General features: G+C 34.6%; 1 pseudogene; it reads right to left on the reverse strand.

Annotated features, from left to right (window-relative positions):
• Positions 1-5,178: 5,178 nt before the first annotated feature.
• The window catches only part of LOC100346108 (mitotic spindle assembly checkpoint protein MAD2A pseudogene), a 39,192-nt pseudogene continuing 16,789 nt past the window's right edge, over positions 5,179-27,581 (reverse strand).

Consider the following 27,581-nt stretch of genomic DNA (forward strand, 5'->3'; position numbering starts at 1 on the left):
ATTTATATAACACTTATATTTATTTAATGCCATTTTGTGAAATAAATCTTTATCTTAAAATTTATTATTATCAATTCAGAGAAGTATTACTTTTTTCTTCTTAAAAGCATCACTATAGGGCCAGCACTTTGACATAGTAAGTGAAACTGCTGCCTGTAGTGCCAGCATCCGATATGGGTGTCGGTTTGAGTCCTGGCTACTCCATTTCTGATCCAGCTCTCATTTATGGCCTGGGAAAGCAATAGAAGACAACCCAAGTATTTGAGTCCCTAAATCAATGTGGGAGACTTGGAAGAAGCTCCTGGCTCTTAGCTTCAGAATGGCCCAACTCTGGCTATTGTGGCCATTTGCATAATGAAGCAGCGGAAGGAAGACCTGTCTCTCTGACACACTGCACAGTAAAGAATATGGAAAGCTACTAGAATATCTTGTACAGAAAACAGTTACTCCTTCAAACCTGACTACTCAAAGTGTGGTCCATGGACAGTCATTATGGGCTTCCCCTGAGAAACGGAGGGAAAAGAAATATTTCAGGAAATACGTGTGTTCCAATTCTCCAAAATAGTTTGAGTAGCAAAAATTCAGTGGAAAAATAAAATAATATTAAAAGAACACATATTTGATTCCATTGGATACTAACATTATGAAGTACTCTTTCAAAAAAAAGCTGAGTGCTGCATATTTATATAAAAAGAAAAATTATTCTGAATTGCTAACTTGTACAGAATATCTATAAACTTTGACTATTTAAAAAGGATAATATAGTAATTATTACTAAGGCACACAGGTGATGAGGAATTATATACTTCAAAAGTTTGACACTGGGGCCAGTGTTGTGACATAGCTTCATTAGTCTACAAAGTAATTACCATCCTTGTCATGGAAAGAGTTTCTGAGTTTCTCTCTGAATCTCAGTTTATTTTTGTTTCTACACTGATTATTGTGTTCTTTGTTGCATCCAATAAATATTTAGATTATATCTTCAACATTTGCGTTGCTTTGCAAATGTTTGATCATTTAGCCCTTGTGCAAGTCTTTCTAATCATCTTGCTCTGTTCTAATAATAATACTGTTGATGTTTGTAATAAAATACTAACTATCAAATAATAAATCCTATTTGTCATCAGGCTTTATTTTAATACATTTTTATGGTTATGGATTTAATCCTTCAATAACATTATTGAGCTAAATATTCATTAAAGTTATTGTTTCATGTGATCTATAATATATACTTTTCTGAAATTGTATTTTCATTTTAGTATACAACTTTGCACACTATATTGAAGAAATAGTTGGATGTATAAACAAATGAATAAATATAATGCTTGGAGACCAAATGCTTCATTTAACTGGTCTACCACTCTTACTGCAATAATAGAAACACAAATAATCTTTAGATGTTTTATTTTCTTTTTGGAATAACTAGCCTAGAGCCAGTCAAGAATTAGCATATGTGATATGAATTTTTCATTTCTAAATCTAGGCTCTTTCTTTATTTGAAAATATTTCAAATAATAGAGGAAAATACAAATAATTAAAAACATAGATTTAACATTAGTTAATCTATTTTTTATGGAATGTAAATTTACTATGTGCAACTTTAGGAATAGTTATTCTTCCAGCCATACCTGCTTTCCTACCCACATTCCTACCCCTCCTCCTCCCTCTCCCATTACCAGTCCCATTCTCCATTAAGATTCATTTTCAATTGACTTTGTTCACAGAAGACGAACTGTATAGTAAGTAAAGATTTCAACAATTTGCACACATACACAGAAAGTGTTTGAGAGCAAGTATCACATTTAAGTCTCATAATACAGCAGGTTGAGGACAGGGATCCTGCATAGGGAGTTGATGCAAAGTGACTTTTGTTGTTAATTTAAGAATTAACACTCCTATGTATGATGTCAGTGACCACCTGAAGATCTTGACATGAACTGCCTAGGCTATGGAACATTATGAATCCACAAACCCCATCAGTATTTAGACAAGGTCACAGCAAAGTGGAAGTTCTCTCCTCCTTTTAGAGAAAAGCAAAATTTTCTTTGATGGCCACCTCTTTCCATTAGGATCTCACTCACAGAAATCCTTCATGTAGATTATAATTTTTTGCTTCAGTGTCATAGCAACACTTAATCCTACATATATGTTCACTTCAACATTTAATGTGATCACTTTGACACTTAAGATGACCAGCTTAATGGGATTTGTTGCCCCATGATATGTTTTTAAATTGTGCCCTTAGAAGTTATTCCATAGGAATGTATGCAGAACTATACAGTTTTAGAGTTATAAACTTCCTCCTCCCTCTCTCATTCCTACTTTTGGTCTCAGCCTTGGTATTGTCTGTGTGTGCAAAGGCTGTTGATTTTTATGTGTTGGTTTTATATCCTGCTACTTTACAAAACTCTTTTATGAGTTCCAATAGTCTCTTGGTGGAGTGTTTGTATCCCCTATATATAGAATCATGTCATCTTCAAATAGGGATAATTTCACTTATTCCTTCTCAATTTGAATCCCTTTGATTTCTTTCTCTTGCCTAATGGCTATGGCTAAAACTTCCAGGACTATATTGAATAGCAGTGGTACAGGATCTCAATGGGAATACTTCCAACTTTTTCCCATTCAGTAGGAAGCTAGATGTGGGTTTGGCATAAATTTTTGACTGTGTTGAGGAATGTTCCTTCTATACCCAATTCGCTGAGTTTTCATCATGAAATGGTGTTGTATTTCACCAAATGCTTTCTCTGCTTCCATTGAAATAATCATTGGTTTTTGTTCTTCAGCTTGTTAATGTGATGTATCACATTAAAAAAAAAATATTTGTGAATGTTGAACCATCCCTGCATATCAGGGATAAATCCCACTTGGTCAGGAATGATGATCTTTCTCTTGTGTTGTTGGATCCAATTGGTTAGAATTTTGTTGAGGATTTTTGTGTCTATGTTCATCAGGGAAAATGGTCTGTAATTCTCTTTCTATGTTGCATCTTTTTCAGGTTTAGGAATTAAGGTGATTCTGGCTTCATAGAAAGAATTTGGGAGGATTCTCCTCCTTTCATTTGTTTTGAATAAATTGAGAAATATTGGAGTTAGTTCTTTAAATGTCTGGTAGAATTCAGCAGTAAAGCCATCCAGTCCTAGGCTTTTCTTTGTTGGGAAGGCATTTATTACTGATTTGATTTCTATCTAGGTTATGGGTCTGTTTTGGTTTTCTGTGTCTTCATGGCTCAATTTAGGTAGGTTGTTAATGTCCAGGAATCAATCTATTCTTTTTGATGATTCATTTTGTTTCTGTCGCATCTGCTGTTACATTTCCTTTTTAATCTTTAATTTATTGATTTGGGTGTTCTCTCTCTCTTTTTAAATTAATTGGGCCAATGGTTTGTCAATTTCATTTATTTTTTCAAAAAACCACTTTGTTTTGCTGATCTTCTGTATTTTTTATTCAATTTTGTTTATTTCTTTTCTAATTTTAATTACTTCTTTTCTCCTATTAGTTTTGGGTTTGGTTTGCTGTTGTTTTCTAGATCCTTGAGATGCACTGATAGCTCGTTTATTTGATATCTTTCCAATTTCTTGATGTAGGCACTAATTGCTTTAAACTTTCCTCTTTACACTGCTTTTGCTATATCCCAAAGGTATTAATATGTTGTACTCTCATCTTCATTGGTTTCCAGACATGTTTTGATTTCTCTTTTGATTTCTTCTATGAAGCACTGTTCATTAGGGAGCATGTTGTTCAGCCTTCATATGTATCCATATGTTTGCATATGTTCTAGAGATTTCTGGGTTGTTGATTTCCAGCTTCATTCCATTGTCGTCAGAGAAGACTCATGGTATTATTTCGATGTTTTTGAATTTACTGAGACTTGCTTTATGGCCTAGCATCTTGTCAATCCGAGAGGAAGTTCCTTGAATTGCTGAGATGAAAGTGTATTCTGCAACTGTATGATGGAAAGTTCTGTAGATTTCTGTCAGGTACATTTGGTCCAAAATGTTGATTAGCTCTGCTGTTTTCTTGTTGATTTTCTGTCTGGTTGATCTGTTTATTGCTTAAAGTTGGGGTATTAAAGTCCTCCATTACTATTGTATTGAATCTATGTCTCCCTTTAGATCCTTCAACATTTTTAAATAGCCAGGTGCCCTATAATTAGGTGCAGATACATTTATAATAGTTGCATCTTCCTGTTTGTCTGATCCTTAATCATTACATAGTGCCCTTTTTACCTCTTTGAACAGTTTTTGTTTTAAAGTATTTTATATTTGATAATAGGATGTCTATACCAGCTCCTTTTTGGTTTCTTTTGGCATGGAATTTCTTTTTACATCTTTTCACTTTCATTCCGCATGCATCTTTGTAGGTGAGATGTGTTTCTTGTAGGAAATAGATGGGTTTTGTTTTATAATCCATTAAACCAGTCTGTGTCTTTTAACTGGAGAGTTGAAGCCATTTATACTAGTTGATTTTAGATGCTTTTTTAGTATTTGTTATTATTTAGACATATTGTGGAAATAAATGTATTCATCCACTTGATAATTCAGAAGCTCAAAGATATTCATTACTGGTTTTACATGTAAAGCACTAAAAGAGAGAGAAATGTCCTTGTTCATAATAAGCTTTTATTTTATTTGTGGGAGGGGAGGTCAAGTAAAATAATTTACAGTTGATTAAAGTATAATATTGGTTGTCTCCATCTGAAACTTAATCAATAATGGGGCCAACCTCCTTGTGGCACAGCAGGATAAGTCTCTGCCTGTGGCACTATTATCATATATAGACAACAGTTCAAGATGTATCCGCTCCACCTCTGATCCAGCTCTCTGTTAATGCACCCAAGAAAATAGCAAAGCAATGTACAAGTCCTTGTGCCCCTGCATACATGTGGCAGACCTGGTTGAAACTCCTGGCTCTTGGCTTCATCCTGTCCTAGTCTGGCTATGGAGGCTATTTGGGGATTGAATCTGCAGATGGAAAAACTTTCTTTGTCTCTTGTCCTCTCTCTATAACTTTACCTTTAAAATAAATTTAAAAAAATCTTAAAACAAACAAAATCTTAATCAATGGAAAAAACAATCACCAACAAAACAAAACAAAACAAACACCTTATCGACTACAGTTAACTTCATCTCAGAAAAAAACCCTATTTGATAAATACATTATTTTCTCTTATCATTATCAGTCATTGACAGGACTTTTGTAGGCCATAATTCTGTTTACTTTGTAGATAGTTGTAGTAAATGGACAGAGACAATTTTTTTTTTTCAGAATTGATAATAAACTCTGGTGCAGATTCTTCACATTTCTCAGGGAAAGCCAAATCTTTGTCTGAAAAAAAATCAGTGGATCAAATGAAAATGAAACTTGCAACAGTGCCAGAAATGTCACTGTCACTGTGATCTGTCTGATCAGAATTTCACCTAGGATAACTTCCTGACACTTTTCTCTGGGAGCATTATTATCTTTTGCAGTATTGTTTCATTGGATACCAAATTGTCATCTTTCAAGGAGCTTACGGCTTTTACTATTTGAGATGACTACTGTCAGTTTCTGACTGAATGCTTGTGTAGTCAGTATTTTAGTTGCTCCACAACATTGTTTAGGTATTTTATGAGTTCAGGATCCGTGGTGACAAGCAAGGTGAATCCACACTTCTGCACCTGAGTAAAGGACTGAGATGGATACATGCCACGCTTATATATAAATGCTGTTGCTGCCAAATGAGAAGAACTGGGGCACAATTTCAGCCCTCCTGAGCAGGGTGATAACTGTTCCTGGGAGAGCTATCACTCCACGGCCACGCTCACAAAAGAAGGTGAGCGTTTCCACTCCACAGTTGGAGACTCCCACAGAAGTTCCCGGCCATTATTTTCAAATGTCAGTGACTATTTTATGTATACAGGATATGCTTGAATATATATGTCAGTAATTAAATTATTTTCAATAATGTTTAACGTAACCTATACAGTTTCTATGTTGTTTTATTTATTTGAATAACAAGCATTTACCAAGCCACACACATTACCTAAATTAAAGGCTTGATGAATTATTAATATATTTGTGGATGTGTAATTTAAAAAAAAAATTAAGCAATTTGTCTATCAAGCATAATTCTAAAGCATGTAATTATTAACAAATTTTCATTCTCAAAAACCATGGAATGGAAAATTTTTGTTTTATGCATACTTATTCATGTTAAAATGACATGTATATAAGAGAAAAATGTCAGAGAACAGCCATATAATAATTTCCTAAGAAGAAAATCACATTTAGAGTTAATCTTATTTTAATATAGATATTTTAAAAAACTCAGAAATCCATATCTTTCTCAGTGAACTTATTCTAAACCATAACATTGGTGGCTTTGGGACTGATTAAATAAACTTGAATCAGAAAAATCAAAAGATAATAAGCTTAAAAGATGAATTTTTGTTCTCATACTACAAGGAAACTTTTGAAGTCTAAATTAATTATATTGCTTAGTCTATTAACTGAAGATAATTTCCTCATGACCTTCTTTCAAAAGTATTAATACCATGTAAAATAAAAGCACTGATAATAATATGAAGGAAGAAAAAATTATCTTTGCTTGAGTTTAAGTATACTCTCTTAGAAACTACACATACATAAATCTAACAACAGTTTATAAGTAAATAACAGATATATAGGGCAAAATAACAATAAATCAATGAAGTAACAAAGTTAATGAAAAACCTATTCAAGTTGATTGGGAAGAAAATCATGCATAAATATGTTTTTAACCCTTTGACATATACCTAATAATAAATTACAATACCAGATGTATGTAAGACTATCAGTACATTATTTTTCCATAAGTGCACTGAATTTTGTTGTGGATTATATATTTATATTTAATATTAACTCCCTTAACATCCTTCATGTCATTTTTTTAAATGTAGGTTTTCTACTTTTCCATGGAAATTTCAAATACACTTTTCCTTGAGATATTGTTCATTTTTCCCAAATTTCTGTATTTATTAGAAGAAAATGAATAGGTGAATATTTCTTTACTAATTCATGGAGTAACTTGTCATTCTTTATATTTAGCCTCTCTTAATTTAATGAATGTGCTGTGTTTTTTTTTTTTTTGTTTTTTTTTTTTTTGTTTTTTTTTTTTTTTTACAGACAGAGTGGACAGTGAGAGAGAGAGACAGGAAGAAAGGTCTTCCTTTACCATTAGTTCACCCTCCAATGGCTGCTGCAGCCACTGCGCTACGGCCGGCGCACCACGCTGATCCAAAGCCAGGAGCCAGGTGCTTTTCCTGGTCTCCCATGCGGGTTCAGGGCCCAAGCACTTGGGCCATCCTCCTCTGCACTCCCAAGACAGAGCAGAGAGCTGTACTGGATGAGGGGCAACCGGGATAGAATCCAGTGCCCCAACCGGGACTAGAACCCGGTGTGCCGGAGCCGCAGGGGGAGGATTAGCCTATTGAGCCACGGCATTGGCGGAATGTGACTTCTTGACATGCACTTTCTTCATGGGATTTTCCAAGTTTGTTAATTTTATGTCTCAAGAAAAATCTTAGTTTATCAAATATAACTTATTAGACTCTCCTGTAGCTCTTGTTAATTAATTTTTCAGTCCTTTGTCTAAACAGTTAATTTAAATATTTTCATTTATTTTCCTCATAAATCAATTTATAAGAGAACCTTGTCCATTCTACATGTTTACAAGGAAAATGTCAGTGTAATTCTTTTAAAATTTTACCTAAATATGATTTTGAATTCCTATCTAAGAGAAAATTTTAGAGAATTCAAATAACCTATTTATTTTAAAGATTTACTTATTTATTTGAAAGGCAGAATTACAGAGAGAGAGAGAGAGATTGAGAGAGAGACAGCAAGAAATATTTTACATCTACTGGGTCATTCCCCAAATGGCCACAATGGCCAGGGCTGGGACAAGCTAAAGCAGGAACCAGAAGCTTCTTCTATGTCTCCCACATGGGTCCAAGGGCCCAAGGACTTGGACCATCTTCCTCTGCTGGATTGTAAGTGGAGCAACTGGGTCTCAAATCGGCTCTCATATAGGATGCCAATGCAGCAGGTGGCATTTGTATCCTCTACACCACAATGCTTGCCCCTAAAATAGCCAATTTAAGTCTTTTCTTCTTTTGTTTTCAAAGTGTATTTTAAAATTTATTTTAAAGTTTCTGATTAGTTGATGAATTCGGATCCTGAATTATTATTGGATACTGTTTTCATGAAGAACTGAGAAGGGTCTATGATTTTACGCAACTTGCAGTTTAAAAAAATTCAAAAGCTTTATGGATTTGGGCAAAAAGGAAAACACAAGATTCTTGTGTTAAATCCAAAAGAGTATGTTACTTACTCCTAGCACAGCAGGAACTATTAGCAGCATATTTACACCAGCTCCTCTTGCCCCAAGGTGGGGGGGGGAGTTACACAGATGGGTTAAAATACATGATTGTTAATGCAATGGCCCATTTAATAGGAAAACAACCCAAAATCTTAATAGTGGACAAAAACCATATTTGACCATATTACAGATAGAAATTTGGGTATTTTTCCTAAGGCTTAAGTAAACCTGCTGTTTAATCCACAGAGAGAAATATGTCTATTTTCCAATAATATTGGCTTTTCGACAATCAAATAATCTGGAACAATGGCAGAAAGTGTATCTGCTCATACACTATGTTACAAATAAGGAATCTCCATGGAGAATTGCTTTTTGATAGTATCTTCTTTATTTTTTAAATATTGTAATCACTTTTGTTTAAAAATACTAGTAATTAATTATAGCTACTTAGATGTGCTTGATCATATATGAAATGCATATTTATTATCAATATTTATTAGTCTAAACATGATTTATATATATATATCATTACACATTTTTTATTTATTTACCTGAAAAGCAGAGAGACAGGCAGACAGACAGATAGAACTCTACTATCCAATGATTCACTCCCCAAAGGTGCTCAATGGCCACAGCTGGATCAGATCAAAACAAGGAGCTAGGACTCAATACAGGTCTCCCATATAGGTGTCAGGGACATAACCATACAAATTAGCATGAAGCTGGAATCAGTAGTGTGGCCAAGAGTTGAAGCCAATCTTTTCAATGCCAGATGTAGGCTTATCAACCAGCAAATGCCCATCTCTATTTCAGTTATTCAATTTTGTTCTACATGTATGTAAATTCTCTGAGAGAGGTATATCTCGCTATGACTTGTCTCTTAGTTTCTCTTTTTAAGTACCCATAGATTGATGTGAATGTTCAATACATTTATATGTGTATCTTTAACCAAGATATTGTTACAATAACCACACAAGCAGTAAATCATGAAGAGGCATGATGGCATTGTTGTCAGGTTACGGGCTTTAAAATTAAAACATTCTGGGGTATGGCATTGTGGCATAACAGATTGAGCTGCCACCTGGGACTCTGACATTGCATATGGATGACAGTTCAGGTCTTGGCTGTTCCACTTCCAATCAAGCTCCATGCTAATGCACCAAGGAAAGTAGCGGAAGATGGCCCAGACATTTGGGCCACTACATCCCACGTGGAGACACAGAAGAAGCTCCTGGCTCCTGGCTCCTGGCTCCTGGCTCCTGGCTTCAGCCTGTCCTAACCAGGCATTGTGGCCCTTTAGGGAGTGACCAGTGGATAGACTATCTATCTGTAATTCTACCTTGATACTTATGTGTTCTTGGTAAGTCATTCAACTTTCGTCTATTTCATATTTTTCCTTGTGTTAAATGAAACTCACTATAAAGTCAGCTGTGAAAAATAAACATATTAAAATCTATATATAATTGCTACAATATGTATTTCTTCAGTAAAATTATGGAAAATATTAGTTTTTCAGCTTGTATACGCTAAATACAACAAAGTAATTGATGTATAAGATATGTGAAATATGTGAAATATCTATGTTTCCATTATCAAATTATACTTTTTTGATTTTGTGACATATAAAACTAATTGTTGCTGTTCTTTTCTTCTTTTCATTAAATTCTCAAAATGTTAAATGTAGTTATTTACAAATCATTAATTTTTCATGTTTCAAAAATTTTCTGTATCCAACATTTTTGTATGATGCTGTTGTCTCTAGGAATGCAAATAACTTTAAATAAAGTAAAAGAAGTCAAATCTAACTTCCCTGTGTAAAGTCTGATAGTTTCATTTCTGACTACATTGGAGAGGAGAGATTTTGGGCTTGGGTTGGAGTTCTGATACCATAAAATCATTCATCCTGTAGGAAAGACAATAGAGGGACAGTTTTGTCAAGAAACTGTTATGTTTCAGAAAATTTCCAAGCAAAATAATTAACTGTAGACACTGAATCACAAAAAATATGAGGCATTTCTCTTTTCTCACTAAGAGAATATATCGCATTAAGAATATATCACATTAAGAAATATGGATTTTAATAAAATATAATTTACATACTTAAAATTAGATTTTAAGGTTTTTATCTTTAGTTTGTTTAGCATTATATTTCTTGATGTTAGATATAGTGCATTTGCTTTGGGCAAAACATATTTGTAAAGATCAGTAGGTTTTATTTTTAACTTTCTTCATTACTTCTATATATTCTGAAATAAGATCTTAAAATGAAACTACTTACAGGGATATAGATTTCAAGGAACATATATTTAAATATTGTTTTCCCAACAAATACCTTACATAAAAAATCCAATCATTGCAAATCGGTTCATTACTGGGTATATGATATTTTCCTTAGGATTCTATATTGTGTGGTCATTTGAAAGTAATTACAAAACTACTTTGTGCAGCATGAAATGCAGCCCAATTAAAGTAGCCTCTGGGCTGCCCCAGTGATGATGCTAGGGAAGCAGCATTTCCTCCAAGTCCCTTAATACTCCCAGTTCTTTAACTTTGTTGATTTCCTGTTTCCTGCCAATTTAAGCTTCTTCATATTTTAGTATATCACAATTCTGGAATAAAATTTATAATATGCTAAAATTCAGAAAAGTCTCCTTTAAAAATGATTAAAAATAAATAATTTATAAAATTGTCAAAGATAACAATCAGAAAAAGAAATAAAATATCTCAGGAGGAGGGGATAAAACTATAATTAAACTCCTACTTAATATTTTGCTCAAATATAAATAATTGAGAAATAAAACATGTAAAGTTAATTACCACTACTTCTAAATTTAATATAACATAGACATGCATATCTAAACTGGATTTAAATTCAGTTACTAATTAACTTTATTTTCCAAAGAAATGACTTTTTGAGGCTTTGAAGGTTGGTTTTTAATAATTGTAAATTATAATTTGTTTAACACTGGTGTCTCATTAGCTATAAGAAAAACTCTTTTTGGAGAAAAATATAAACAGTAACTTAAAATAGTGGTTTTTTTTTCAGGATTCAGTGATGATTATTTGAGAGTGAAAGTGGCAAACTCACATTACAGTGTATACATGACAGGTGTGTGCAACATTATTTCATATCTTAAGAATGTAAGATAGTGCCATAATTTAAGGTTTTACCCCTGAGATATATATTGACAGATAAATTACTCTAAAAATTAAAAATAAATGTATACTAATTAAATTACAAAGCATCATGCCTTCCTCTTCAGATATAACAAATTATGCATTGTAAAAATTTCTTTATGATATTTTAATATAATTAAGTATTATAGTGTTAAGCATTCTTAATTTTTTTCTAATAGAGATCATTGTCTTTCTTTATGCCCTCTCTGCTTCCCGACTGAACAACAACAACAACGAAGAACACATAATTCATGAAATCACCCAAAGTGTATACATGGCTCCCCCCCACAATTGTATTTTTCTTCATATCACATTTATTAAAAACGTTGACAAGGAAGAAGACATGTGACACTGAGAATATGATTAGCCCCTGAGAAAAGAAAAGAGAATTAGATTTCTGAATTGACAATGTCAACAAAGCAACCTGTTGTCAATGTTTGTTGGTTCACCTTGTCACTTGACAGTTACTTTTTTATTCTAACTCCTTCTGCAGATGAATATTGTGTTGGTGTTTTGCTATAAGATCTAAAATCCTCAATTTGTTTCTAATATTTATTAAATTCTAACTTGTATAATTTCATCAAACATTTAGGAGAATTCAGGAACAGTGATTAATTCAGTATTTGATGTAATATTTGTTGTATTATATAGTTCAATAGCCACATTAAGTGAAAGGACCCCAGGAACAAGGCTGACATTGTAGCTTTTCTTAATAAATGCATAGTGGTAAGAGGTAACACTGAATAAACTAATTTCCTGAAACCTCTATGACCTGAAATTTGAAATTTTCTTTTTTTAAAAATATAATTGTATCATTTAGAAGACTTCATGGGGCCAGCATTGTGTTGCAGGAGGCAAAGCCACCACCGGCAGGCATCCCATGTGGGTAACAGTTCAAATCTTGGCTGCTCCACTTCTGGTCCAGCTCCCTGCTAATGTGTCTGGGAAAACTATGGAAGATGGCCCAAGCAGTTGGGCCCTTGCACCCATGTAGGACACCTGGAAGAAGTTCCTGGCTTCAGACCAGACTAGCTCTGGCTATTGCAGCCCTCTGGGGAGTAACCAAGCAATGCAAGATCCTCTCACCCTGCTACCACGTAAACTCTGCCTTTCAAATAAATAAACTTTTTAAAATCAATAAAATAAAAGATTGTCCATTAAAATGTCCATTATTGGGTAATTACCTCAATGTTGTAATTCTGGAATATATAAAACTCATTTTGAATAATTTCATTCCATTGTCAATATCTTAACTCTGTCATATCTGTTTTCCTTCTTTAGTAAACCTACTTTTTGCCACTTATCCTTTCCTTTCTTTCTCTGCAAGATGTCTAATCTGTGTGATGGAAAACACATAGAGGCAAATAATCATTACTCATATTTACAACAATAAGAGCTAGATTTTATCAAAATATCTCCATAGAAAGTAAAAATATCTAGAGTTCTTAAGAATGCATGACATTGTTTTGAGTCTCCAATATACAGCAATGTGATTTGAAAAGCATGCAATAAAACTCACAATTAGGAAGTCATCAATTAAATATTAGTGTATAAGAAGGCACATTTTGGTGAAGCATTAAAAATACTTCAATTCTGTCTTCTAACTCTAATGTGGTGCTGTACAATAGGTAGCCCCAATTTGTGATATGTGGCTACATAAATTTGAATGTAGAAGAATTAAAATTAATTTACTCTTTGCTTTCTCAGATACTTTGGTCATTTCATAAATTCAATAATTACTTACACCTAATGATTATCATATAGGACACTTCAAAGAAATTTTTATCACTGCAGTTTTATTGCAAGGTGGTACTCTATAGAGTATGTGACATTTCAACAATATATGTTACATATTTAATTAAGGATATTTTTGATATAGATGAAAATTATAGTTCTCATAATTCACTAAAATCTGTTTAATTTTCTGTAAGCCACATAATACTGATCAAATTAATGGATCTTGTCATCTAAATTTTAAGGAAGCAACCTATTGATAATTATCTGGTAGTCTAACTAAAAATCTTAGCTAAATCACAGGCATGCATTTAGCAGTCATTGGCTCAATAGAAGCAACATAGAGAAAAGACCATGATTTAGAAGAGGAAACAGATTTGTTAAATATAAGTTTCAGAATGTTTTATAGTTACTGAAATGAAATGTTAATTTTTTGCATAATGATTAGCCAAAGGATGGCAGGATCAATTCCTACCTGGTGGGAAAGGAATGACATATAATGTTTTCTATAGCTGACTCTAAATAATGGCGTAGATATTTGCCAATTTTATTGTAGGAAACAAGGTAGGAGGGAATATGTGCTATCAGGAGAAAAGCTGAAGTGTGAACAAAATCTAATGGTCCTAGGTCCTATAAAGAATGACAAGTTTAGGAAACAAAATATAAGTATGGAAATGAAAGATCGATGTGCAAGACATAAGTGTTTTGAGGCTGCAGAACAAGACCGGAAGGATTTTGGACAGCTCTGTGTCATTTAATGGGCACATCAGTTACTAATACAGATATCACAGCGGCTCCTGTAGGAACATGAATATAATAATTATGAGTATTTGTGATCCTATTTCTTTTTATGTCACTCTCATTGTGTCTTTTAGTACTTTTTAGAAATATTACATATTTTTGTCTGTTATATGTTATATTAAAAATAGAATATATAGTAAGATGTAGTAATGATACCAATTTATATAAAGTTGAATTTTAAGTTCTGCTAACCATTTCTCTTTAATGTGATTTCTGAGAATTAAATATCCTATCTGTATTTGAAAATGACCTTGTTTTTTAAAATACACCATCATCTTTTTAGTGTTATTTTGACCTCACTCTTCACAATTCCATTTTTAATAGTGTTTCATATTTGACTTTATAATCACTGTCATTGTAAGAATGATAGATTTTATTCCACAGTACTTTCATTACGTATCTTGTCTTCAGAACAAGTACTTCATTGCTGGATTTCATTCATTTATACTACCAGAAGACTTTCCAAATTGTTGAGTACCAATTTAATAAATTAGTTTTCACAAAATTCATGGAAGCTATTATTCTCATCTATTTGACATTAAAAAGTGTCTCTCCTTGTTAATCATCAGGAGATTAATTATAGCTGTGGTCATCAAATCAGCAGTGTGAAATTGAGGTAATTCATATTCAAATAATAAAAGAAACCTATGTATGTACATATAATGATATATCACGAGCTTTATTACATTTTAGAGTGATTTTGATATTTTAAATTTTAGTAAACTGTTTAATTGAAAAGCAAACTGACAATGACAGAGATAGACAGAGACAGAGAACTTCCACCCATATACTGGTTCACTCTTTGAATGCCTACATTAGACAGGACTAGGGCAGGCTGAAGGCAGGAGCTTCCCATGGATATCCAACAAGGGTGACAGGGGCCCAAACTTTGGCCATAATCTGCTTCCTCTAGAGTATATTATCAGGAACCCAGATTGGAAGCAGAACTAGATCCCAGATGCTCGAATATGAGATGTGGACATCATAAGCAACAATTTAACCCCTGATATTTTAACCGAAATCATTCTAATTACCTCATAGATTCCTATTTACAAAGTAACTTCTAGAAAAGAGAACGGCATTTTGAATACCCCTCTCAACTCAATGTGCTGCAACACCTGAGCCTCCTCCAGGAGCCAGGATCTCCTTTTGGGTCTCCCAAGTAGGTCTGATGGGCCCAAGTACATAGGCCACTATCGACTGCCTCCAAGACACAGTAGCAATAACCTGGATCAGGCAGACAGAACTCAATCCCAAGCACTCTGATATTTGTTGCAGGTTGCAGGCTTTTAGTTTTGATGTTCCTTTTTATTTTACGAAGACGATGAACAATTAGAATATTTGTGGTTCATTCATAGCATGATTTTAAACGCATTTAATATATATTTAATCTACAGTTTCTTTTTTGGAATCTCAAATTGTCCCAGATTGGAGATAGAGAGGTTTCTTAATCTGGTTCCTTGCATTTGTTAGATGAAATAATGTAGACAAGTATCACAGCCAAGTAGTTTTTGATAATTATCTTGTTATTTTTGATGTCAAGGTACCACTTGACATCACTTGACCCTTTGTCCAGAATCAGCAATTCCCCAAGGTGATTTGAAATAATATTCAACTTGTGCATTAGAGATGTTTAGTATCCCTGCTTTAAACTAAAGCACCAGGATAACAAACATTATTACAAAAACAATCTGCTAAGAAATTTTGCAATTATTCACCTCTATTTTTTTTTTTTTTTTTTTGACAGGCAGAGTGGACAGTGAGAGAGAGAGACAGAGAGAGAAAGGTCTTCCTTTGCCATTGGTTCACCCTCCAATGGCTGCCGCTGCAGCCGGCGCACCGCGCTGATCCGATGGCAGGAGCCAGGATCCCGGTGCTTTTTCTGGTCTCCCATGGGGTGCAGGGCCCAAGCACCTGGGCCATCCTCCACTGCACTCCCTGGCCACAGCAGAGAGCTGGCCTGGAAGAGGGGCAACCGGGACAGAATCCTGCGCCCCAACCGGGACTAGAACCCGGTGTGCCGGCGCCGCAAGGTGGAGGATTAGCCTATTGAGCCACGGCGCCGGCCGCAATTATTCAGTACTTAGATTTTATTCCAGTAAGGATATACAGTCAAAATATTATTGTAATATCTTTTAAAGGAACTTTTATTATTTTCTCTTTATAATCATTCATTTTAATTTTGATGTTAATAATTCATTTTAAAATTAACTTTGCAAAAAATCAAGTTATGCAATATAATTCATGTTACAAAGGCAAATCTAACAAAAAAGTATATTCCAAGAAGTCTACACTCTACTTTTATTCTTGTCCTTGTACTTTACTTATTCATCATTATTTTCATTTTTATGGGGTTTTTTTTGGAGATATATTTGTGGGGTCAGTGCTGTGGCATAGCAGGTAAAGCTGCTGCCTGCAATGCCTGCATCCTTTGTGGGCACTGGTTTGAGTCCCAGCTACTCCACTTGTGATCAAGCTCTTCGCAAATGTGCCTGAAAAAGCCGCAGAAGATGGCCCAAGTCCTTAGGCCCCTATACCCATATGGGAGACCCTGAAAAAGCTCCTTGTTCCTGACTTCTGATTGGCCCAGCTCCGGCCATTGCAGCCATCTGGGGAGTGAACCAGCTGATGGAAGACCTTTCTCTCTGCCCCTGCTTCTTGTTTTTATTTATTTATTTATTTATTTGATAGGCAGAGTTAGACAGAGAGAGAGAGAAAGGTCTTCCTTTTTCCATTGGTTCACCCCCCCATGTGGCCGCTACGGCTGGCACGTTGCGGCCAGCACTCTGAAGCCAGGAGCCAGGTGCTTCCTCCTGGTCTCTGATGCGGGTGCAGGGCCCAGGGACCTGGGCTATCCTCCATTGCCTTCCTGGGCCACAGTAGAGTGCTGGACTGGAAGAGGAGAAACCGGGACAGAATCCGGCGCCCCAATAGGGACTAGAACCAGGTGTGCTGGCACCACAGTGGGGGGATTAGCCTAGTGAGCTGCAGAGCCGGCCAATCTGCCTCTGCTTCTCTGTAACTCTGCCTTTCAAAAATATATGTATCTTTTAAAAATAAATAAATACAAAAATGTATTTATTTTTGAAATGCAAAGTTACAGAGAGAAGAGAAGCAGAGAGTGAGTAAAGAAGAGAAAGGGAGTGATCTTCCATCTGCTTGTTCACTCCTCAGATGGCCCCAATGTCCAGGACTGGACCACAGCAAATCCATGAAATTAGAGCTTCCTCCAGGTCTCCCACACAGGTTACAGTGGCCCAAGCACTTAAGCCATCCTAAATTGCTTTTCCCAGAATGGAGCTGATGAGAAGTGGAGCAGCCAGGATAAGAACTAGCGCTCATATTGGATGCTGGCATCCCAAATAGTGGTTTAACCTGCTACACAACAGTGGTCCCACTTTTTATCTAATAAACCCTTTACGTATATTAAAATATTAAGTGATTATGTGACTTTATAAAGTTATTTGAGTTCACATGTGCAACCTGGGTATATCTGTATCCAACACAGATATGTGTAAACTGTTACACAAATCCACATATGAACTCTTAGAGTCTCTCAGGAATTCTTCATTTTACATTCATCAAAATAAAAATTTAGCATCAGACATATCTACTCTGTTTAATCTGGACACATTTAAATTGAGAGTGAGGGTGGGAGGGAGGAAGGAAATATCATTATGTTCTTAGAATTATATCCACAAGTGACATTGAATGTGCTAAAATATTTAAAAAATAACATTTAAAAAATGAAATAAAATTATATGAACTTTTGTCCTAGAATATGTGAATCTGCACACCCTTACTTTCTGAACCAAACCTCAAAAAAAGCAATGACCACATACAAGCCCACTCATTCCCCCCTGAAAAGAATAAACTAGTTCCCTCTCCATACTATGTTTTCTCCTTCACCACCTTGTAAAGAACCACTGAAGATTTTCTTCTATATTAATAACATGTGAAAATAACTACCATTCTTTTTCTTCACTTTTTCTTCTATTCCAAAGATCACCCTGTATATACTTATTGCAGTATTTCACTTTCCTTTTAAAAACTGTAGAGAACACAAGTATGAGCCATGGCAGAGTTCATCCAACTTATATGCTAATGCTAATTATAGGATAATGATATTAAAAACAGTGCTGAAAATAACAATCATAAATGTATGTTTTCATAATTTATAAGCATTTTTGGGCTTTTAAAAATATAAGTGGTACAGCTCCTGTATAGGGATTGCACTATTTGCAACTTCCACTACAAAGTAGGAGAGTACTGGTTTTCCTTCAGTCTCATGACAGTAAATAAACTCTGTACTTTTGATAATTTCTTCAGTGAAAAATATTGTCTCAGTATAAATTTAACTTTCATATTTCTCATTTTGAGCAAATTCAACAATTTTTATACATATAAAAAGTTGTATTTCTATTTTTTATGGACTCTTCTAGTTTCCAGTTAAATAGTTATTGACCATGTTATGCTTTATTTTCCAAAGCAATTCATTGCAGGGCAACAAATGCTTTTCCATTTCATTACTGAGATCCTTCAATCATGGACAACTTTTCATATATTAAATAATTATCTTAACAAAACATGTACTCGTAAATTTATTGACAATTTAGTATCTCAGTACCATATGAAATGTACATTTAACATGGCTTTTAGTTGCCTAGTATGTTGATTATCATTCAAATGGGGAAAAGTCTTCCACATTTTGGATTTTGAATGGCTAAATAGAAGATATCTATTCATATCACCTACTTCTCTGGCAACAGACTGTAGTTTCATTATTGGATCTGGTCTTACAATAACCTAAAGAAGCATCAGCTGCTCAGTGTCCACTTTTAGGAAATGGCTCAGTGTATAAATGTGACAGTGATTACTAAAGCCAGAATCAATTGAGCTTCAGCAGCTAAGACCAATAGTTCCCTATGCCCTAGGACAACATCTATAGAGTCATGGTGAACAAAACTATAAAGTACTATGTCACTATTTGAATAGGTTGCAAGTTACTTTTCTCTAAAAGAATCTTGTAACAAATATAGATCTAGATTAAACAGATTATAGTGAATTCTTATTTCAATCCAGACATTGATGCTGGAAATGGATGAATACAAGCAATCGACATTCATGGAATGAATTCCTGACATTTGTTGTATATGTTTGAGTTTTAAGGGATTGGGGGGCAGCTAGAATTCAAAGATGAAAATCTAGTAGGGCTGGCACCGCGGCTCAATAGGCTAATCCTCCAACTTGCGGCGCCGGCACACCGGGTTCTAGTCCTGGTCAGGCCAGCTCTCTGCTGTAGCCCGGGAGTGCAGTGGAGGTTGGCCCAGGTCCTTGGGCCCGGCACCCCATGGGAGACCAGGAGAAGCACCTGGCTCCTGCCTTCAGAACAGCACGGTGCCATTGGAGTGTGAACCAACGGCAAAGGAAGACCTTTCTCTCTCACTGTCCACTCTGCATGTAAAAAAAAAAAAAATCTAGTAGTTACAGGGGCAAAAATGTAATTTTAATTAACTCATGATTTTTTAAAATTCATTTTCATCTACTTGAAAGCTGCAGAGAGACAGACAGAGACACAAAGAGAGAGTCAGAGAGATCTTCATTTTCTGATTCATTTCTCAATCTCCCCCAAAACTCAGGGGTGGGGAAGCCCAAAGTCAAAAGCCTGGGACTTCATTCATGTCTACTACAAAGGTATTGGAGATCCAAGCAGTTGACCCATCATCTGTTTTTCTCCCGGTGTGTGTAGCAAGAATCTGGTTTGTATCTCGAAGAGCTAGGTCTCAATCAGGCACTCCAATATGGGATGCAGGCATCCCAAGAGGTGGCTGAACCCAGTGGGACACAACATCCATACCAAATTCATGTTTTCAATGGGTTATCAAACAAGATCTTAGATGACAGAATGATTTCTATTATATAACAGTCTGAGGAATATGGAAAATATGGATTGGTGACTTCTAACTAAATGAGACAGGTAAAATAAATTGCAAGCTTAAGTTAAAAGTCTTAAACATTTCAGTCAAGTTACTGTCTGATAAACAGTAGCTTTTTCTGATAGAAAAAGATGCTCAGCCCTATTTCCAAAGTTCTTAGTTTCCCAGAAATCAAAGATTAAGCTTTCAGATAGACGAGTCATCATGCAAATTTTCTTACCATTTTAAAAAGAAAGCTGATGAATTTCCAAGGAAATGATTGTCACCCTGAGAACTGAAATCAGGATTGTGGCAGAGTTATATGAATCAGCAGACCCAAGGTCTCTAATTGCCCTAACCTTCTCATTCTGACAAATGCAGAATCTTTCCCTACCTGATAGTGCAGTAACAGACTTGTTCCATAATCCTGAGGTGGATCTTAAAGTGAGCATATAGCTGCTTGTGCTGAGGTCTCTAGCCTTGTGCTGTCATAGTCTTCCCACACTAAAATTAAACATATAATATATTGAGCAACAATGGATTTTCATGTGATGCATTACATTATTTAAAAAACTTGGATGATAGGTTCTGATTATGTTACCCCATGGAGAGTAGAATATAATAGTATACAAGTAAATATAGCAATATTGATGAACTTGTGAGAGTTTATGTATCAGTTTGTTTGCTGTAGTAGCCAAGAGAGGTTATTATTTACTCATGTGGTATTCTCAAATCAAACGTAATCTCAAAGTTCTTAAAAAATAAAATAATGGCATCAGAAATTCATTGAAATAATGTGGAAAAAGAAGTTTAATATTAAACAACTAAAAAAGCATATATCTATAACAACAAGGTGACAGAGATATTTTCCATGTTAACACATTCATCAAAAGTTGATGTTAACCTGATATATTTTCCCAGGTATCCTAGAAAACTAGACTCCAGATGCTGATAAAAAAAATCTATCTTCAAGTCTTTCTCAATCAGCTATTGAGTTTCAGTCTCCATGAACACCTATGGCCATCCTGTAGTTGATTGAAGATATTTGTGACTACTTGTCCTGGATTTGAAACTCAAGAATTCTCTCCTTCTATCTTGTAGAAGCAACTGGACCTTAATTAACATAAATCATCTAAATGAAAGGAAAATAATTTCTCTTTCTTATGACTTTGTCTTGCTGCAATGGATTGCTTCTGAACCAAAATCATATAATGTGACTACCGAAATTTGTTGTGAAATATAAATGTCACTTAAAATCAATGACCTAATTTAACCCCTGTTGCTCACAGAAATGGAAACACAGAAATGGTCCCATTTGCTGTTGTGCAGTGTCCTTGCTCCAGTGGGGTGCTAGCTATGAGATTGCTATCAGACAGGAAAGCATGACATATGATGGAATGCCTCACTCATAAGATGGGCAGATTTGATAGAGTGCTACAGAAATTTTCTGTAACTATGGAAAGCTGCTAATTACCCATTATATTTCATTTTTGTTGAGATATATTAAGCTGCATTAAGTATCCTTACCCCATTGTGAAATTTACTAAACCATATCACTGTATCATCTTCATTTTTTCTTCCAGGTGACACAAGTGAGTAGCAGAGGGAGTTCACATTTTTAAAGCTGTAGATGAGTAGATGAACATGAATTTTGATTTTCTCTGTCCTTCAAGATTTTATATACTCAGTTTTCCCCAGCAAAGGAGCAAATCTAATTTCTACTATGCATAATTATTATAGGTCTACTCTAAAAGTAGATACCATTACCTTCATTATTGTCCCTTTTTGTAGAATACATATGTGCTGTAGTCACATCTCAAAATATGGATTTATTATAATGCTATATTTGGCATGCTCAACATTATGTGACTCCAAATGTACCTTGTGAGACAGTTTTCAGTTAATGCTTTTGGAATCTCTTCATTCAGAAGTTAGCTGAGGACCTTGTTACTCTTCTTGATGCTATTCCAGATATATTAATTGTGTCAAGCCCTTCTTTTCTTCTCTAACAGAGTGATATATTCAATTTATACTCTTGGCTCCCAACCGACTGAGACACTACTTGGTACCAATTGCTGAAGATTTACTATAAAATCCAATTAACTACTAATCCTGTTGAGTAATTTTACATTAGATGACCTCCTATGCGCTGGCTGTTACACTAGGGAAAGATAAAACTTTTGTGCCAGATAGACATGAGTTCTCCAGACTCTCTACTCTATCATACCTAAGAAACTAAAATTCTCCAGATAATGTTGGCATCATTTATGTGTAGTCTCCCTAAACTCTAAGGACTAATCAAGGTTCCTTTCTAAAATTAGAAGGCACTTGTCTCTTATATAAGAGGAAGTAATTATCTACAATACAACCTAAAGAACAGAGTCCTTTCCTGGAATGATAGCAGTAAAAATGCCATCTTAAGTGTTAAAGATATCATATTAAGTGTTAAAGTGATCATATAGATAGGATTAGGTGTTAAAGGGATCATATAAATAAGATCAAATGTCTGTTAATAGTTATAGATATAATTAAAAAGGAGAGAATGTTTCAACATGGGAAGCAGTCCACATAGCAGAGCCATAGAATGACAACCACTTGAAATAGCACTGTGAACTCAGAATCAGCCCTTAAGGCATACTAGTCTGGGTGAAAAGTGCATGGGAGTGTTTCAGGCATGGGAAACCAAGACAATGTGACAAAAAAATGTCCTACATTGTGGTAGAATGAAAAGGTGAGAAGGTCATGCCAAGATGGCCGCTGACAACAGAAACTGCCTGGCAACACAGCCTGACTGGCAACAGGCTGCGATTGGATGGCTTTGGAAACTGCCTGGCAACAGGCTGTGATTGGTTAGGGCATAGACCGCCCCTTGATTGGATTGGCTGCCTTGGCTATATAAGCAGGTGTAGCAACTGAAATAAACGAGTCTGCAGGCTGCTTGCCTCAGGCCTGCTTTCACCTGACCCCCAGGGCCTGTGTGGTGACTCCGTGCCTCTTGCCCCCGCCATGTTCCTCCTCACAGAAATGAATCCACAGCAACACTACATGAAGGATCTCCATGAGAGAGACCCCAGTAGAAAGAACTGGCCATCAAAGAAGGATGTACTTTTCTCTGAAAAGAGTAGAGAACTTCCTCTTTTCTTATGGCCTTGTCTAAATACTGATGGAGATTGTGGATTCAAAAGGCTTCCATAACCTAGGCAGCTCATGTAAAGAGCCTTGGGTGATCATTGATGTCATACATAAGAGTGTTGATTGGGTTGGTGCTGTGGCTCACTTGGTTAATCCTCCACCCGTGGTGCCAGCATCCCATATGGGCACCGGGTTCTAGTCTCAGCTGCCTCTCTTCCAGTCCAGTTCTCTGCTGTGGCCCAGGGAGGGCAGTGGATGATGGACCAGGTGCTTGGGCCCCTGCACCCGCATGGGAGACCAGGAGGAAGTACCTGGCTCCTGGCTTCAGACTGGCGTAGCTCCGGCTACAGCGGCCATTTGAGGAGTGAACCAACAAAAGGAATACCTTTCTCTCTGTCTCTCTCTCTCACTGTCTAACCCTATTTGTCCAAAAAAAAAAAAAAAAAAGTGTTGATTGTTAAATTAACAACAGGAGTCATTGTGCACTTACTTTCCATGCAAGACTTCTGTCTTCAATGAGTTTTATTATGAGAATTCACTGTAAAACTTGTTTCAAATAGTTTTTTTGTGGGTGTGCAAATTGTTGAAATCTTTACTTAGTATAGAGTTGGTCTTCTATGTATGAAGTTAATTCAAAATGAGTCTTAGTGAAGAATGGGACTGGGAATGGGAGAGTGAGGAGGAGGTGGGGTGGGAGTGACGGTGGGTGGGAGGGCATAGTGGGAAGAATCACATTATTCCTAAAATTGTACTTATGAAATTTGTAAAAAAATAGAACTTGAAAGATGGAATACCTTATAAATGATCATTCAATATGATTGATGTATGGATACTATTTAAGTAAAGTGGACAACAAAATCATCCATCACCTGCAATCAATTATTGGTTGAGTTGAAGAAACAGTAAACTTTGTGGCATTATGCAAGCAATATAAGGAAAGTGATGGTGTTGATCAGTTTACCTGCACTGTAGTATTAAGGAGAGAAAATTATGACATTCATAAAATTATTTAGTTGAAATAATGGCAAATAAGTTTTTGAGCCATCACAATGGAGTTCCAAATCCTCAAGAATTTATCAAAATTTTACATTCTGAGAGCAGTTCTTAGTTTTTACAAGATAAAACTTGAAGTGAAGTTTTCTTTTCCTTATTTTTCATCCACTCCCTAAACATGCTTTTGCAATTTTCTGTTGAGAATTTACTCTGGAGAGTAAAAGTATGTTCAATTTAAGTTCTGCCTTCAGCCAAAAATGACTTAAATGATATTTTTCCCACATGTTGCAATAATCTTTATGACAGATAAATGGAAATTCCAATGTATTGAACAAACGCAGTATGCCAAACATTTTGCATGTTAACTATTACAATTCTCCCCAAATACTCTATGGAGTGCACATTATTTTCACCTCAATTTTACACTTGAGAAATCTAAGGCTTACATGGGTTAAAAAACTTGTCTGAGGTTGGAAAAATGAAGTGAAAATATTACAGTTGCATTGACTTTTTTAGTAGGCTGTGTTTAATGAATCTTTCATCTTTATTGCCTGTTTTGGCATTTGGTAATTTTTACTCCTGTATCTTCATGTACTACTACTCTGTTTACTCATGAAAGCCCTGTTGGCATATTTTTTTTCTATTTTGAGAATTTTACAGAGAATGCTATGACACACTAGCATACCAAGGTGGACAAAGTACAATATGTAACTTCTGTTTCTGCCCAGGATGCAGTAACAGAAGAAAATTACCTGCTCATCCAAATCACCAAGAAATTATCCACATAAATTGGAAAGAAAAACTGGGTACGTGGTATTGAACATGGCTAAGAAATATAGTGAAGATTGGTTCCCAGGATTAAAATGGTAGAGTTGAGAGAACAGGGACACAAGTATACTAGATGGTATAAATTGAATATATGTTTTCCTGCAAAACTCTACATTAACCTAGCATCCTAATGAAAGGTAATTAGATCGTGAAGGTGGACACATCCAGATGGAGCTAACACTTGTTAATAAAGAGATAGAAGAAAGCTTGTTTCTTTACTTTCTGCTTTCTGTCATCATTTGAGGATGCAATGAGAACATTGCTGTGGGAGGGCATGAGAACAGGGCAATCTGTGAATCAGAAAGTGTGCCTTTACAAGACAATATATCCATTGGTGCTTTGACTTTGGACTTCCCAGCCTTCAAATTTGTGCAGGCTAAATATCACTTGTTTAAGTCACTTGGTTTATGATATTCTGCTACAGTAGCTTGAACTGATTCAGATACTCAGTTCATAAGACAGAATACCAAGTATAAAATTGCAATGGGCTGATAGAAAAGTAAATTGACATTACCATGTAAAGTAATATCAACATCATAAAAATGTAAGAATGAATCTGGGATGAAAAAGTATTTAAAAAGAATTTATTAAAAACTACAAAAATTTTCTGAGATAAATTGAGGAAACCAAAATAAAATCAAACAGGCAATTCTATATAAAAATAGCATTTGTCACATATAATTCTAGATTAATTTTGTGTCCATCAGAAAATAAATTAACTCAAAGTTGATGGCACATCAATGCATAAAACATAATCATAAAACTTATGGAATAATCACATTATAAAATCTCTTTGATTTTTTAAAAATATGACACCAAAGCACAAACCATAAAAAAATCGATAAGTTAGAATTCATCAAAGTCAAACATATTCTTTGAAAGACATAGTTAGACTTACATCTGATTTTTTAATATAGTACATATAAAGAAGTCTCAAAATTAAACATTAAAAACTAAACAACCTAAAAAAAAAGAAAAAAAAAACAATCTAAGAAATGATGAACAAAGTATTCAAATATAGAGTATTCAGAAAATTTTCTGGATGGGAAAAATTGTGAAAAGCAGTTCAGCATTTTAATTAATTAAATCATAAATTCAATGCATGATTTAATATCATTGGAAACATCTTAAAATGTCTTAATGTAAAAATATACACTTACACATAAAGATAGACAAAAATAAAGTATATACTATATTATTGCATTCCTACAAAATTCTAAAATGTAAACTAATTTAAAGAGTAAAGAGGGGTCAGCTGTTGTCTGTTGATATGCCCAAAGGGTTAGAATGAATAACACACACAGAACTTTTTGGAGGTGGTGAATGAATTTATTATTTTAATTGTGATAGTAGTTTCTCTAATGTATAATTATACCAAAACATATAAAATTGTTCACTCCAATAAATTAAGTCTAATCTATTATAACTTTACTCTAACAAATCTCTTTTACTTTTACAACTTTTTGTCACAAATAAGAATATATGTTGTCACTATGACACATGCTAAATGGGGATCTCAGATACTTGACTATATTTCAATGCAAGGAGTGAACAGGGAGCAAAAAGCTGTGATTGCAACAGAGCAACAAAAATAAAGTTCTTTTATATACATAAGGATTTATAAAAGACTACAAACCAGGTAAGAAATAATTTTACTAGATTAGTTATTGAACTTCAAAGGGTGACAAATGAATATTGTGATGATGGACAATATTTCTATATATTCAATTCAGAACAGAAATGACAGTATTATCATTGTACATGCTTTTTACTTTAACTTTGAGACAATGAATCCTCAAAACAGTTTTAAAATTCTGCTATTTCAAATTAACTGTGAATGAAATGAAGAAATGGAAAACAAAGAAAACAGCAGGGGAATGACAATTCTATCCTACTTTTAAAGTTAGCTGGCAAAATACCTAGCCCTGTAGGATATTTTTCCTGTTAAAGAATCAGGAAAACTGGTATATGATGCTAAAAATATGAAATGAGAGTTTAATGTAATAACTTACAGAGAAAACATATTTGCATTTTTATACCTAGGAATTCCAAGTATCTTATTTCAAAATGATAGTAATGAGAAACTCTGAGTAACAAGTTGGATATTAATTGAGCAGGTTTAAAGAGAATAGTTTTATAGCTAGGTCAGGTATTCACATAATTTATTCATAATGTCAACAGTTCCAAAACATTATAAAGCAAATGAACATATAAATCGGTTAATACATTCCATGTGTTAACAAATTGCTGTCATAGTTGCTAAACAAAACTTTCCAAAATATATTTTATTGTGTTATGTTTTCTTTCATTTAATATATCGTATACATTAGCTTACTATGCATTGATTTAATAACATTTACTATACATTGATAAGAGATTGTAAAATAAAGCTCTGTTTTTCTTGGTGCAACAACTTAAGTTCCATTTTCATGAAGGAATCGTGAGTTTTTAGTTGTGTATGCTGTGTGTCTCTGAAGGTGTGTAAGAGATAAAGCTGAAAAGATTTATTTTAATAATGAAAATCTTTTCTACAATTCTCTGATACTGCAGTGGTGGGAACTTAGAGTGTTATTCATTTGGTAAAGCTCATATAATAAAGTACAAAATAGAAACTTATTGTATACACTAAAGAAAACTCAAGAATATAATTACTCAGGATG

This window comes from Oryctolagus cuniculus, chromosome 9 (genome assembly GCF_964237555.1).
Source record: "Oryctolagus cuniculus chromosome 9, mOryCun1.1, whole genome shotgun sequence".
Taxonomy (NCBI): Eukaryota; Metazoa; Chordata; class Mammalia; order Lagomorpha; family Leporidae; genus Oryctolagus; species Oryctolagus cuniculus.